Source organism: Salmo salar, chromosome ssa17, assembly GCF_905237065.1.
Source record: "Salmo salar chromosome ssa17, Ssal_v3.1, whole genome shotgun sequence".
NCBI classification, from domain to species: Eukaryota; Metazoa; Chordata; class Actinopteri; order Salmoniformes; family Salmonidae; genus Salmo; species Salmo salar.
In genome coordinates this window covers 31,783,492-31,798,337 of record NC_059458.1, presented here as the reverse complement: position 1 = coordinate 31,798,337, position 14,846 = coordinate 31,783,492, and the positions used below count along the sequence as shown (strand labels likewise).

The 14,846-nt window shown below is 44.7% G+C and overlaps 1 protein-coding gene across 7 annotated transcripts in view; it reads right to left on the bottom strand.

Moving 5' to 3' along the window:
- LOC106592409 (dystrophin) overlaps positions 1 to 14,846 on the bottom strand; it is a 395,558-nt gene that overhangs the window by 315,007 nt on the left and 65,705 nt on the right. The gene's annotated exons all lie outside the window — the stretch shown is intronic.

Sequence of the window (14,846 nt, the reverse complement as noted above, 5' to 3'; positions counted from 1 at the left end):
CTAAATTATCTACCTCTACCTCTATGCATCCTAAAGTATCTATCTCTATCTCTCTGCATCCTAAAGTATCTACCTCTCTGCATCCTAAATGATCTACCTCTACCTCTCTGCATCCTACATTATCTACCACTACCTCTCTGCATCCTAAAGTATCTACCTCTACCTCTCTGCATCCTACATTATCTACCTCTACCTCTCTGCATCCTAAATTATCTACCTCTACCTCTACCTCTCTGCATCCTACATTATCTACCTCTACCTCTCTGCATCCTAAATTATCTACCACTACCTCTACCTCTCTGCATCCTACATTATCTACCTCTACCTCTCTGCATCCTAAAGTATCTACCTCTACCTCTCTGCATCCTAAAGTATCTACCTCTACCTCTCTGCATCCTAAAGTATCTACCTCTACCTCTCTGCATCCTAAATGATCGACCCCTACATCTCTGCATCCTAAATGGCACCATTTTCCCTATGTAGTGCACTACTTTTGACCATAACCCTGTCACAGTATCCACAGAAGGTGGCGCCCCTCCCCGGTCGGGCGGTGCTCGGCGGTCGTCGTCGCCGGCCTACTAGCTGCAACTGATCTATGTTTCTGTGTCTTTTGGTTTTGTCTGTCTAGGTCCGCACCTGTTCCTTGTTTGTCATTAGTGGAGGGTATTTAGTTTGTCCTTTTTTGTTCAGGAATTCGTGCGGGATTGTTTTATTGTCATTAAGAGGACAGGTGGTAGTTTGCGCTGCCTTTGTATTCTCAGCGTGCTTTTGATCAGTCATTGTGTATTGCCGGGCTGCGCCCCGTGCGTTTTCGTTTTTGGAGCGATTCTCCTTTTGGGTGTTGTGCGCACCCTGCGTTTTTGGCTACCTTATTCAACGGTAGAATAAACTTCTGTGTTACCGGACCTCAGTCTCCTGCTCTTGACTCTGCCCCTTTCCTGCTACCTAAGCTAGACGTGACAAACCCTATGGCCTCAATGGCACCCTATTCCCTATGGGCCTTGGTCAACAGTAATGCACTACATAGGGAATAGGGGGCCATTTAGGGGGCCATCACCGGCATCACAACCCTGGCTATATCACACATCAGATTAAAGCAATCTGATTGTATCCCTAATGAATCCAGAAAGAGATAGTGAATGAGGATATTCTTCTGAAAGGAGAGGCAGCGTATGAACAGAACAAATGAGAGAGAATGAATGTGTGTGCGTGTGTGTGTGTATATATACGATGATGTATCATGGATAATGTACAAACTTGACTGAATGGCTACACAGAGCAATAACACACACACACACACACACACACACACACTTTAGAAGGTTGAGGACTGAACGGTCGTCGTTATTTACCAACTGTATCACAACTGTTGTATCAACACACACCATGTTTGTGATGTTATCATCAGGTTGCCTAGTAACGTCTTTGTTCATTATGAACTATGATGGAATACAAACTGAATGTAATTACAGACTCGTTATCAGAACAATCCACCGAGGGGGATGTTGACGTGCAACCACGTTTCAACCACGTTTCAACCACGTTTCAACCATGTTTCAACGCAGGTCACAGATCATATTAAACCAGACATTCAACTATCCAACCAGTTATAGTCAACCATATTCACAACCTTATTCACCCATTCATAACTAAATGAATCAATTTATAGTGATATTCACTCATTCACAGTCATATTCAGTTGGTTCTGACCTTGCTCCCGAGTGGCGCAGCGGTCTAAGGCACTGCATCTCAGTGCTAGAGGCGTCACTACATCCCCTGGTTCGATTCCAGGCTGTATCACAACCGGTCGTGATTGGGAGTCCCCCTATTATACCCTGTTACACCCTGTAACACCCTATTATACCCTGTTACACCCTATTATACCCTGTTACACCCCGTTACACCCTATTATACCCTGTTACACCCCGTTACACCCGTAACACCCTATTATACCCTGTTACACCCTGTTACACCCTATTATACCCTGTTACACCCTATTATACCCTATTATACCCTGTTACACCCATTACACCCTATTATACCCTGTTACACCCCGTTACACCCGTAACACCCTATTATACCCTGTTTTCACCCCGTTACACCCTATTATACCCTGTTACACCCCGTTACACCTGTTACACCCTATTATACCCTGTTACACCCCGTTACACCCGTAACACCCTATTATACCCTGTTACACCCCGTTACACCCTATTATACCCTGTTACACCCCGTACACCTGTTACACCCTATTATACCCCTTACACCCGTAACACCCTATTATACCCTGTTACACCCCGTTACACCCGTAACACCCTATTATACCCTGTTACACCCTGTTATTCCCCGTTACACCCTATTATACCCTGTTACACCCTGTTACACCCTATTATACCCTGTTACACCCCGTTACACCTGTTACACCCTATTATACCCTGTTACACCCTGTTATTCCCCGTTACACCCTATTATACCCTGTTACACCCTGTTACACCCTATTATACCCTGTTACACCCTGTTATTCCCCGTAACACCCTATTATACCCTATTATAACCTGTTACACCCTGTTACACCTGTTACACCCTATTATACCCTGTTACATACTGTTACACCCTATTATACCCTGTTACACACTGTTACACCCTGTTATTCCCCGTAACACCCTATTATACCCTATTATACCCTGTTACATTCTGTTATAAACTGAGTGGTTCGAGCCCTGTATACTGACTGGCTGACAGCTGTGTTATATCAGACCGTATACCATGGGTATGACAAAACATTTCTTGTTACTGCTCTAATTCGGTTGGTAACCAGTTTATAATAGAAATACCACAGTTTGTGGGATATGACCAATATTCCCAGGCACTCCGTGTTGCGTCATGCTTAAGAACAGCCCTTAGCCGTGGTATATTGGCCACTCAGAGAAGGAGTGGCCAATGTTATTCCCTGTTACACCCTGTTATACCCCGTTATACTCTGTTATGTCCGTCTCATTTTTCATCTCTCCCCCTCTACATTTTATTCCATTCCATTCAAAGGGCTATATTTGCATGGGAAACATATGTTCTGTCATGATGTTGGCCTGTGGGTAAGGTTTATGACTCCCCCCCATAAATACCTTTCTCCCTTCCCTCTCTCTCTCTCTCTCTCTCTCTGACTCTACTGAAGAACTCTTGCAGCCTTTGTTAAACATAGAGAATCTGGGAACATCAAACAAGTGGGTGAAAGGAACCATATTTCGGTAATAGAACCAGTTGAAAATATGCATTGGAACTTAATGTATATAATGTCTGTTCGGTTGTCATCTGAGACATTATGACTGATGACAGGACGACATAAACTGTATCTGGGAAAGTCTACACATTCTAGTTATCAGATTCACATGGAATTGTTGTGCAATTTAAATGTTTGAATATGAAACTATTTGTGATAAGATGAAATTTAATTTTAGCTTCCAAATGAGAGAATTGGGTTTTCATAAGGTTAGAGCCCTGCTCAATCAGTGGCCCGCCCCTGTGAAGAGACATGGGTTATAAACTATGAAACACACCCTTCTCTCCCTCCACTATATAAGCCCTTGACGAAAATGTAACCTCCTGTTCCGAGGACGATAGGACGACGGTCCATCCGTTAAAAAGGACTAACATGTCAACTACAGAACTAAGCCAACCTCAGCGTGAGCTTTGGTTGTGAATGGTATGAACTTCGAACTCTTATTCACTAAAGAAGTGAGTTGAGTTAGCAACAGCAGCTGTAAAAGTGGGCTAGGAAAGGACAGACAACGTATCCAGTCTAACACACAACGAAGATACCACAACGTATCCAATTTACCACCAGAGACATTCTTCCGAGGACAGGAAGATCTCTGTTGGCCAACACGGCCAGCATCTACGACCAATCTACCGAAGCGCAGCTCAGAGTAAATATTTATTGCATTTTCCTTTTCCAAATGGGCGGTAATTTAGAATGCATAAGATACTGTATTTACGATAGCATAGCTGCTGTTTCTCTGTTCCTAAATCTTCCCGCTCTTTCATTCAAGCCCAACCCCCTTTCTTTGTGTAACAAGCCTCATACAGGTTCCGTCCACCAGGGATGTTTTCTGTATGACATCATTTGCATTCTGTGTATATGTAATTCTGTGTGATTAGTTAGGTATTTAGTAAATAAATAATTAAACCCAATTTTGTATTGCTGATTCAACTTGTTAGCCAGGGTTCGTGAAGATAACCAAGAATTTACAACTTTCAGATGAGACTGAAATAAGGTGACGATTAATACTGACTGCTATTGATGTAAAATATTACTAGGTCTTTCAGAGTTTATTCGGAAGATACCAGCTATATAAACACTCTTTCGTGGTGCCCCGTCTTTCTAGTTAATTACATTTACATGATTAGCTCAATCAGGTAATATTAATTACAGAGAAAGGATTTTATAGAATAGCATGTCATATCACTTAATCTGGCATAGCCAAAGACACAACAGTTCACATTGCCAAAGCAAGTGAAATCTCGCTCGCTCTCTCCCTCTCTCTCTCCCTCTCTCTCCTTCTGAGTGTTTGCTCCTCTCTCTCTCTCCCTCTGAGTGTTTATCCCTCTCTCCCTCCCTCTCTCCCTCTGAGTGTTTATCCCTCTCTCCCTCCCTCTCTCTCCTTCTCTGTCTGAGTACCCATCTCTCTCTCCCTCCCTCTCTCTCCTTCTGAGTGTTTATCCCTCTCTCCCTCCCTCTCTCTCCTTCTGAGTGTTTATCCCTCTCTCCCTCCCTCTCTCCTTCTGAGTGTTTATCCCTCTCTCCCTCCCTCTCTCCTTCTGAGTGTTTATCCCTCTCTCCCTCCCTCTCTCTCCTTCTGAGTGTTTATCCCTCTCTCCCTCCCTCTCTCCTTCTGAGTGTTTATCCCTCTCTCCCTCCCTCTCTCTCCTTCTGAGTGTTTATCCCTCTCTCCCTCCCTCTCTCTCCTTCTGAGTGTTTATCCCTCTCTCCCTCCCTCTCTCTCCTTCTGAGTGTTTATCCCTCTCTCCCTCCCTCTCTCTCCTTCTGAGTGTTTATCCCTCTCTCCCTCCCTCTCTCCTTCTGAGTGTTTATCCCTCTCTCCCTCCCTCTCTCCTTCTGAGTGTTTATCCCTCTCTCCCTCCCTCTCTCTCCTTCTGAGTGTTTATCCCTCTCTCCCTCCCTCCCTCTCCTTCTGAGTGTTTATCCCTCTCTCCCTCCCTCTCTCTCCTTCTGAGTGTTTATCCCTCTCTCCCTCCCTCTCTCCTTCTGAGTGTTTATCCCTCTCTCCCTCCCTCTCTCTCCTTCTGAGTGTTTATCCCTCTCTCCCTCCCTCTCTCCTTCTGAGTGTTTATCCCTCTCTCCCTCCCTCTCTCCTTCTGAGTGTTTATCCCTCTCTCCCTCCCTCTCTCTCCTTCTGAGTGTTTATCTCTCTCTCCCTCCCTCTCTCCTTCTGAGTGTTTATCCCTCTCTCCCTCCCTCTCTCCTTCTGAGTGTTTATCCCTCTCTCCCTCCCTCTCTCTCCTTCTGAGTGTTTATCTCTCTCTCCCTCCCTCTCTCCCTCTGAGTGTTTATCCCTCTCTCCCTCCCTCTCTCTCCTTCTCTGTCTGAGTACCCATCTCTCTCTCCCTCCCTCTCTCTCCTTCTGAGTGTTTATCCCTCTCTCCCTCCCTCTCCTTCTGAGTGTTTATCCCTCTCTCCCTCCCTCTCTCTCCTTCTCTGTCTGAGTACCCATCTCTCTCTCCCTCCCTCTCTCTCCTTCTGAGTGTTTATCTCTCTCTCCCTCCCTCTCTCTCCTTCTGAGTGTTTATCTCTCTCTCCCTCCCTCTCTCTCCTTCTGAGTGTTTATCCCTCTCTCCCTCCCTCTCCTTCTGAGTGTTTATCTCTCTCTCCCTCCCTCTCTCTCCTTCTGAGTGTTTATCCCTCTCTCCCTCCCTCTCTCCTTCTGAGTGTTTATCCCTCTCTCCCTCCCTCTCTCCTTCTGAGTGTTTATCCCTCTCTCCCTCCCTCTCTCCTTCTGAGTGTTTATCCCTCTCTCCCTCCCTCCCTCTCCTTCTGAGTGTTTATCCCTCTCTCCCTCCCTCTCTCCTTCTGAGTGTTTATCCCTCTCTCCCTCCCTCTCTCCTTCTGAGTGTTTATCCCTCTCTCCCTCCCTCTCTCCTTCTGAGTGTTTATCCCTCTCTCCCTCCCTCTCTCTCCTTCTGAGTGTTTATCCCTCTCTCCCTCCCTCTCTCTCCTTCTGAGTGTTTGCTCCTCTCTCTCTCTCCCTCCCTCTCCTTCTCTGTCTGAGTACCCATCTCTCTCTCCCTCCTCTCTCCTTCTCTGAGTGTTTACCTCTCAAGCTGAGCTAGACAGCTACATTCAGCTGTCTCCCTTTCTCTCCCTCTCCTCCCCCACTATCTTTCTCCCTCCTTCCCTCTTTCTCTGTGTTGCAGTGTTTACCTCTCACAGTAAGACAGACCGCTATAGATATTCAGGGCCTCTGCCTTCTACTATTTGGGCACACCACAGTCAACAGTGTCTGCAGCTGCTTGTCTGCCTGCCTGCCTGTCTCTCTCTCTTCCTGTCCTTCTCTCTCCTCTCTCTCTCTCTCCCTTTCTCTCTATTGTAGTATTTGCCTCTCACAGTGAGACTGACAGCTAAAGAGGTATTGAGGTCCTTCGCACAAAAGCATGACAGTGTCTGCAGCTGCTTGCCTGCCTCTCTTCCTGCTTGCCTGCCTCTCTTCCTCACTCTCTGCCTGGTTCTCTGCCTGCCTGTCTGCTTGCCTCTCTGCCTGCCTCTCTCTCTGCCTGCCTGCCTGTCTCTCCCTCTGTCTGTCCAGGAAACTGTATTTAGAGGCTGTTTCTAATGTAGACCTGATTCTGATCTGATCCTCACAGCTAGCACTGCCTCCACTCCTCGAGAGAGAGAGAGAGAGAGAGAGAGAGAGAGAGAGAGAGAGAGAGAGAGAGAGAGAGAGAGAGTATTCTGAGCTGCACTTCCTAACCTCCTGCCCAATGTATGACCATATTAGAGACCCATATTTCCCTCAGGTTACACAGATCCACAAAGAATTTGAAAACAAACCCAATTTTGATAAACTCCCATATCTACTGGGTAAAATACCACAGTGTGACATCACAGCAGCAAGATTTGTGACCTGTTGCCACAAGAAAAGGTCAACCAGTGAAGAACAAACACCATTGTAAATACAACCCATATTTATGCTTGTTTATTTTGCCTTTTGTACTTGAACCATTTTTACATCGTTACAACACTGTATATAGACATAATATGACATTTGTAATGTCTATTCTTTTGGAACTTCTGTGAGTGTAATGTTTACTGTTTATTTTTATTGTTTATTTCACTTTTGTATATTATCTACTTCACTTCCTTTGCAATGTTAACATATATTTCCCATGCCAATAAAGCCCCTTGAATTGAATTGAATTGAATTGAATTGAGAGCGAGAAATAGAGGGGGGAGAGAATGATGAGAGAGAGAGGATGCTAAAAGCGAGAGGGATTCTACTGTAGAATAAAAGAGTGAGGGAGGCAGAATGAGAGACAGAGGAGAGTTAGGAGAGATAAAGAAAGAGACAGAATGAGAGACAGAGGAGAGTTAGGAGATAAAGAAAGACAGAATGAGAGACAGAGGAGAGTTGGGAGAGATACAGAAAGAGACAGAATGAGAGACAGAGGAGAGTTAGGAGAGATAAAGAAAGAGAGAATGAAAGACAGAGGAGAGTTAGGAGATAAAGAAAGAGACAGAATGAGAGACAGAGGAGAGTTAGGAGAGATAAAGAAAGAGACAGAATGAGAGACAGAGGAGAGTTGGGAGAGATAAAGAGAGAGAGAATGAGAGACAGAGGAGAGTTAGGAGAGATAAAGAAAGAGAGAATGTGAGACAGAGGAGAGTTAGGAGAGATAAAGAAAGAGACAGAATGAGAGACAGAGGAGAGTTAGGAGAGATAAAGAAAGAGACAGAATGAGAGACAGAGGAGAGTTAGGAGAGATAAAGAAAGACAGAATGAGAGAGAGGAGAGTTAGGAGAGATAAAGAAAGAGAGAATGAGAGACAGAGGAGAGTTAGGAGATAAAGAAAGACAGAATGAGAGAGAGGAGAGTTAGGAGAGATAAAGAAAGAGACAGAATGTGAGACAGAGGAGAGTTAGGAGAGAAAGAAAGAGAGAATGAGAGACAGAGGAGAGTTAGGAGAGATAAAGAAAGAGACAGAATGAGAGACAGAGGAGAGTTAGGAGAGATAAAGAAAGAGACAGAATGAGAGACAGAGGAGAGTTAGGAGAGATAAAGAAAGAGACAGAATGAGAGACAGAGGAGAGTTGGGAGAGATAAAGAAAGAGACAGAATGAGAGACAGAGGAGAGTTGGGAGAGATAAAGAAAGAGAAAATGAGAGACAGAGGAGAGTTAGGAGAGATAAAGAAAGAGACAGAATGAGAGACAGAGGAGAGTTGGGAGAGATAAAGAGAGAGAGAATGAGAGACAGAGGAGAGTTAGGAGAGATAAAGAAAGAGACAGAATGAGAGACAGAGGAGAGTTGGGAGAGATAAAGAAAGAGACAGAATGAGAGACAGAGGAGAGTTAGGAGAGATAAAGAAAGAGAGAATGTGAGACAGAGGAGAGTTAGGAGAGATAAAGAAAGAGACAGAATGAGAGACAGAGGAGAGTTAGGAGAGATAAAGAAAGAGACAGAATGAGAGACAGAGGAGAGTTAGGAGAGATAAAGAAAGACAGAATGAGAGAGAGGAGAGTTAGGAGAGATAAAGAAAGACAGAATGAGAGACAGAGGAGAGTTAGGAGATAAAGAAAGACAGAATGAGAGACAGAGGAGAGTTAGGAGATAAAGAAAGACAGAATGAGAGAGAGGAGAGTTAGGAGAGATAAAGAAAGAGACAGAATGTGAGACAGAGGAGAGTTAGGAGAGAAAGAAAGAGAGAATGAGAGACAGAGGAGAGTTAGGAGATAAAGAAAGACAGAATGAGAGACAGAGGAGAGTTAGGAGAGATAAAGAAAGAGACAGAATGAGAGACAGAGGAGAGTTAGGAGAGATAAAGAAAGACAGAATGAGAGACAGAGGAGAGTTAGGAGAGATAAAGAAAGAGACAGAGGAGAGTTAGGAGAGATAAAGAGAGAGAGAATGAGAGACAGAGGAGAGTTAGGAGAGATAAAGAAAGAGACAGAATGAGAGACAGAGGAGAGTTAGGAGAGATAAAGAAAGAGACAGAATGAGAGACAGAGGAGAGTTAGGAGAGATAAAGAAAGAGACAGAATGAGAGACAGAGGAGAGTTAGGAGAGATAAAGAGAGAGAGAATGAGAGACAGAGGAGAGTTAGGAGAGATAAAGAAAGACAGAATGAGAGACAGAGGAGAGTTAGGAGAGATAAAGAAAGAGACAGAATGAGAGACAGAGGAGAGTTGGGAGAGATAAAGAGAGAGAGAATGAGAGACAGAGGAGAGTTAGGAGAGATAAAGAAAGAGACAGAATGAGAGACAGAGGAGAGTTAGGAGAGATAAAGAAAGAGACAGAATGAGAGACAGAGGAGAGTTAGGAGAGATAAAGAAAGAGACAGAATGAGAGACAGAGGAGAGTTAGGAGAGATACAGAAAGAGAGAATGAGAGAGGAGAGTTAAGTGTGAGGAGAGATAAAGCGAGTCAGACATAGAAGGCAGTGAGTTAACAAACTAATTCCCCCTGGCTCCAACAATATATTTAACAGGAACTTCAATGAGTCAGAGGGAGCATACAGCAGTGTGTGTGTGTGTGTGTGTGTGTGTGTGTGTGTGTGTGTGTGTGTGTGTGTGTGTGTGTGTGTGTGTGTGTGTGTGTGTGTGTGTGTGTGTGTGTGTGTGTGTGTGTGTGTTCTCACTCAAAGAGAGTACCACCTGCTGAGAGGAAATCTCTAGAATATACACACTATGACAAGGACAATGGGAGGAGCTACGGGGATAATCATGTCCTAATTAGTCAGCAACAACCAGGAAGTAAGTAGGACAAACCAGGAAATAGAACAGGGATACAGAGACAGATACAGTACCTGGCAGAACCCTTACACAGTCCCTTTCTATTCCAGGAGACATGCTGATGCTACTGAAACAACATCAGAACAATAATAATGCATTCACTAGTGCATCATTGCTGTACATGGACTACTAAACATCAACCACAACAACTCCAGCCTCAGGCTAGCTGTAGTAAACTGGCTGTTTCATAGGATCAGCTGTGTAAATCAACCACAACAACTCCAGCCTCGGGCTAGCTGTAGTAAACTGGCTGTTTCATAGGGGTCAGCTGTGTAAATCAACCACAACAACTCCAGCCTCGGGCTAGCTGTAGTAAACTGGCTGTTTCATAGGGGTCAGCTGTGTAAATCAACCACAACAACTCCAGCCTCGGGCTAGCTGTAGTAAACTGGCTGTTTCATAGGATCAGCTGTGTAAATCAACCACAACAACTCCAGCCTCGGGCTAGCTGTAGTAAACTGGCTGTTTCATAGGGGTCAGCTGTGTAAATCAACCACAACAACTCCAGCCTCGGGCTAGCTGTAGTAAACTGGCTGTTTCATAGGGGTCAGCTGTGTAAATCAACCACAACAACTCCAGCCTCAGGCTAGCTGTAGTAAACTGGCTGTTTCATAGGATCAGCTGTGTAAATCAACCACAACAACTCCAGCCTCAGGCTAGCTGTAGTAAACTGGCTGTTTCATAGGATCAGCTGTGTAAATCAACCACAACAACTCCAGCCTCAGGCTAGCTGTAGTAAACTGGCTGTTTCATAGGATCAGCTGTGTAAATCAACCACAACAACTCCAGCCTCGGGCTAGCTGTAGTAAACTGGCTGTTTCATAGGGGTCAGCTGTGTAAATCAACCACAACAACTCCAGCCTCAGGCTAGCTGTAGTAAACTGGCTGTTTCATAGGGGTCAGCTGTGTAAATCAACCACAACAACTCCAGCCTCGGGCTAGCTGTAGTAAACTGGCTGTTTCATAGGGGTCAGCTGTGTAAATCAACCACAACAACTCCAGCCTCAGGCTAGCTGTAGTAAACTGGCTGTTTCATAGGATCAGCTGTGTAAATCAACCACAACAACTCCAGCCTCGGGCTAGCTGTAGTAAACTAGCTGTTTCATAGGGGTCAGCTGTGTAAATCAACCACAACAACTCCAGCCTCGGGCTAGCTGTAGTAAACTGGCTGTTTCATAGGATCAGCTGTGTAAATCAACCACAACAACTCCAGCCTCGGGCTAGCTGTAGTAAACTGGCTGTTTCATAGGGGTCAGCTGTGTAAATCAACCACAACAACTCCAGCCTCAGGCTAGCTGTAGTAAACTGGCTGTTTCATAGGATCAGCTGTGTAAATCAACCACAACAACTCCAGCCTCGGGCTAGCTGTAGCAAACTGGCTTCAGCAAGCATTGTTGTCCACCTGTTCCAGATTAGATTAGTCCAGAGAAGAGGATTATCTCCCAAAACACATCGCAGAGAAGTCACCTACTGCAGTTTAGTACACACACACACACACACACACACACACACACACACACACACACACACACACACACACACACACACACACACACACACACTCCTTCCTCTAATGATGACTCATCTCATCACTGTATTATTATTATATTAGGATACTTGCTTTAGAGTTGCTCTTATTTCTTGGCGATCCGCTCTGTTGAAGCTGTTGCTACGGTGTCCTTATTTATGTTTCTGTTCTGTTTTGTACAGTCTCTAATGAGGCAGTTGTCTACAGTAGAGTTCTGTTTTGAACAGTCTCTAATGAGGCAGTTGTCTACAGTAGAGTTCTGTTTTGAACAGTCTCTAATGAGGAAGTTGTCTACAGTAGAGTTCTGTTTTGAACAGCCTCTAATGAGGCAGTTGTCTACAGTAGAGTTCTGTTTTGAACAGTCTCTAATGAGGCAGTTGTCTACAGTAGAGTTCTGTTTTGAACAGTCTCTAATGAGGAAGTTGTCTACAGTAGAGTTCTGTTTTGAACAGTCTCTAATGAGGCAGTTGTCTACAGTAGAGTTCTGTTTTGAACAGTCTCTAATGAGGCAGTTGTCTACAGTAGAGTTCTGTTTTGAACAGTCTCTAATGAGGAAGTTGTCTACAGTAGAGTTCTGTTTTGAACAGTCTCTAATGAGGCAGTTGTCTACAGTAGAGTTCTGTTTTGAACAGTCTCTAATGAGGTAGTTGTCTACAGTAGAGTTCTGTTTTGAACAGTCTCTAATGAGGCAGTTGTCTACAGTAGAGTTCTGTTTTGAACAGTCTCTAATGAGGCAGTTGTCTACAGTAGAGTTCTGTTTTGAACAGTCTCTAATGAGGCAGTTGTCTACAGTAGAGTTCTGTTTTGAACAGTCTCTAATGAGGCAGTTGTCTACAGTAGAGTTCTGTTTTGAACAGTCTCTAATGAGGCAGTTGTCTACAGTAGAGTTCTGTTTTGAACAGTCTCTAATGAGGCAGTTGTCTACAGTAGAGTTCTGTTTTGAACAGTCTCTAATGAGGCAGTTGTCTACAGTAGAGTTCTGTTTTGAACAGTCTCTAATGAGGCAGTTGTCTACAGTAGAGTTCTGTTTTGAACAGTCTCTAATGAGGCAGTTGTCTACAGTAGAGTTCTGTTTTGAACAGTCTCTAATGAGGCAGTTGTCTACAGTAGAGTTCTGTTTTGAACAGTCTCTAATGAGGTAGTTGTCTACAGTAGAGTTCTGTTTTGAACAGTCTCTAATGAGGCAGTTGTCTACAGTAGAGTTCTGTTTTGAACAGTCTCTAATGAGGCAGTTGTCTACAGTAGAGTTCTGTTTTGAACAGTCTCTAATGAGGCAGTTGTCTACAGTAGAGTTCTGTTTTGAACAGTCTCTAATGAGGTAGTTGTCTACAGTAGAGTTCTGTTTTGAACAGTCTCTAATGAGGCAGTTGTCTACAGTAGAGTTCTGTTTTGAACAGTCTCTAATGAGGCAGTTGTCTACAGTAGAGTTCTGTTTTGAACAGTCTCTAATGAGGCAGTTGTCTACAGTAGAGTTCTGTTTTGAACAGTCTCTAATGAGGCAGTTGTCTACAGTAGAGTTCTGTTTTGAACAGTCTCTAATGAGGCAGTTGTCTACAGTAGAGTTCTGTTTTGAACAGTCTCTAATGAGGCAGTTGTCTACAGTAGAGTTCTGTTTTGAACAGTCTCTAATGAGGCAGTTGTCTACAGTAGAGTTCTGTTTTGAACAGTCTCTAATGAGGCAGTTGTCTACAGTAGAGTTCTGTTTTGAACAGTCTCTAATGAGGCAGTTGTCTACAGTAGAGTTCTGTTTTGAACAGTCTCTAATGAGGCAGTTGTCTACAGTAGAGTTCTGTTTTCCTGATGTGGATCCAGACTTTGGCTTCGTCCCAAATGGCACCCTATTCCCTACATTGCGCACTGCTCAATAGGGTGTGATTTGGGAAATGGATGCATGCGTTTTATCCCTGCATAATGCCTCCTCTGTTTAATCTAAAATACATGAATTCTGTTGAGGGCCATTGCTTGGCTGTGAGGGTAGTGAGATATTCAAATGATATCATTTCCATAATGTGGCTAATTATCTGAGTATTGGTGAATGGAATACTGAGAGGAAATCTTTAGCACACACGGGCCATCTCCCCTCCTCCATCTCACGCACACGCACACACACACACACACACACACACACACACACACACACACACACACACACACACACACACACACAGTCCCAATACAGAGGCTATAACATAAACAGTCAAAATAGGAAATGATTCTGCATGTGTTATCATCATCATATTGTCTACAGTGCACCCTGTGCATTTAACAACACAGTCCCATCTCCACTACCTGCAGTTGACTAAATACTATTTCCCCTGGATATATCAAATAGTCTGCATGATAAATAGTCTCGTCCATGCATTAAAAAAGAACGTCTCAGTCCCTGCTTTATACACATCAGTCTTCAATAGATTTGACCAAATAATCCTTTAACAGGGTTGTAAAAACAGGGCTGTGTTATTGTGAGAGGCTGGTTGGTACACTACGTATTGACTCAGCAGGAGGCTGCTGGTTGGTACACTACGTATTGACTCAGCAGGAGGCTGCTGGTTGGTACACTACGTATTGACTCAGCCGGAGGCTGCTGGTTGGTACACTACATATTGACTCAGCAGGAGGCTGCTGGTTGGTACACTACGTATTGACTCAGCCGGAGGCTGCTGGTTGGTACACTACGTATTGACTCAGCAGGAGGCTGCTGGTTGGTACACTACGTATTGACTCAGCAGGAGGCTGCCGGTTGGTACACTACGTATTGACTCAGCCGGAGGCTGCCGGTTGGTACACTACGTATTGACTCAGCCGGAGGCTGCCGGTTGGTACACTACGTATTGACTCAGCCGGAGGTTGCCGGTTGGTACACTACGTATTGACTCAGCCGGAGGCTGCCGGTTGGTACACTACGTATTGACTCAGCCGGAGGCTGCCGGTTGGTACACTACGTATTGACTCAGCCGGAGGCTGCCGGTTGGTACACTACGTATTGACTCAGCAGGAGGCTGCCGGTTGGTACACTACGTATTGACTCAGCCGGAGGCTGCCGGTTGGTACACTACGTATTGACTCAGCCGGAGGCTGCCGGTTGGTACACTACGTATTGACTCAGCAGGAGGCTGCTGGTTGGTACACTACGTATTGACTCAGCAGGAGGCTGCTGGTTGGTACACTACGTATTGACTCAGCAGGAGGCTGCTTGTTGGTACACTACGTATTGACTCAGCCGGAGGCTGCTGGTTGGTACACTACGTATTGACTCAGCCGGAGGCTGCTGGTTGGTACACTACGTATTGACTCAGCC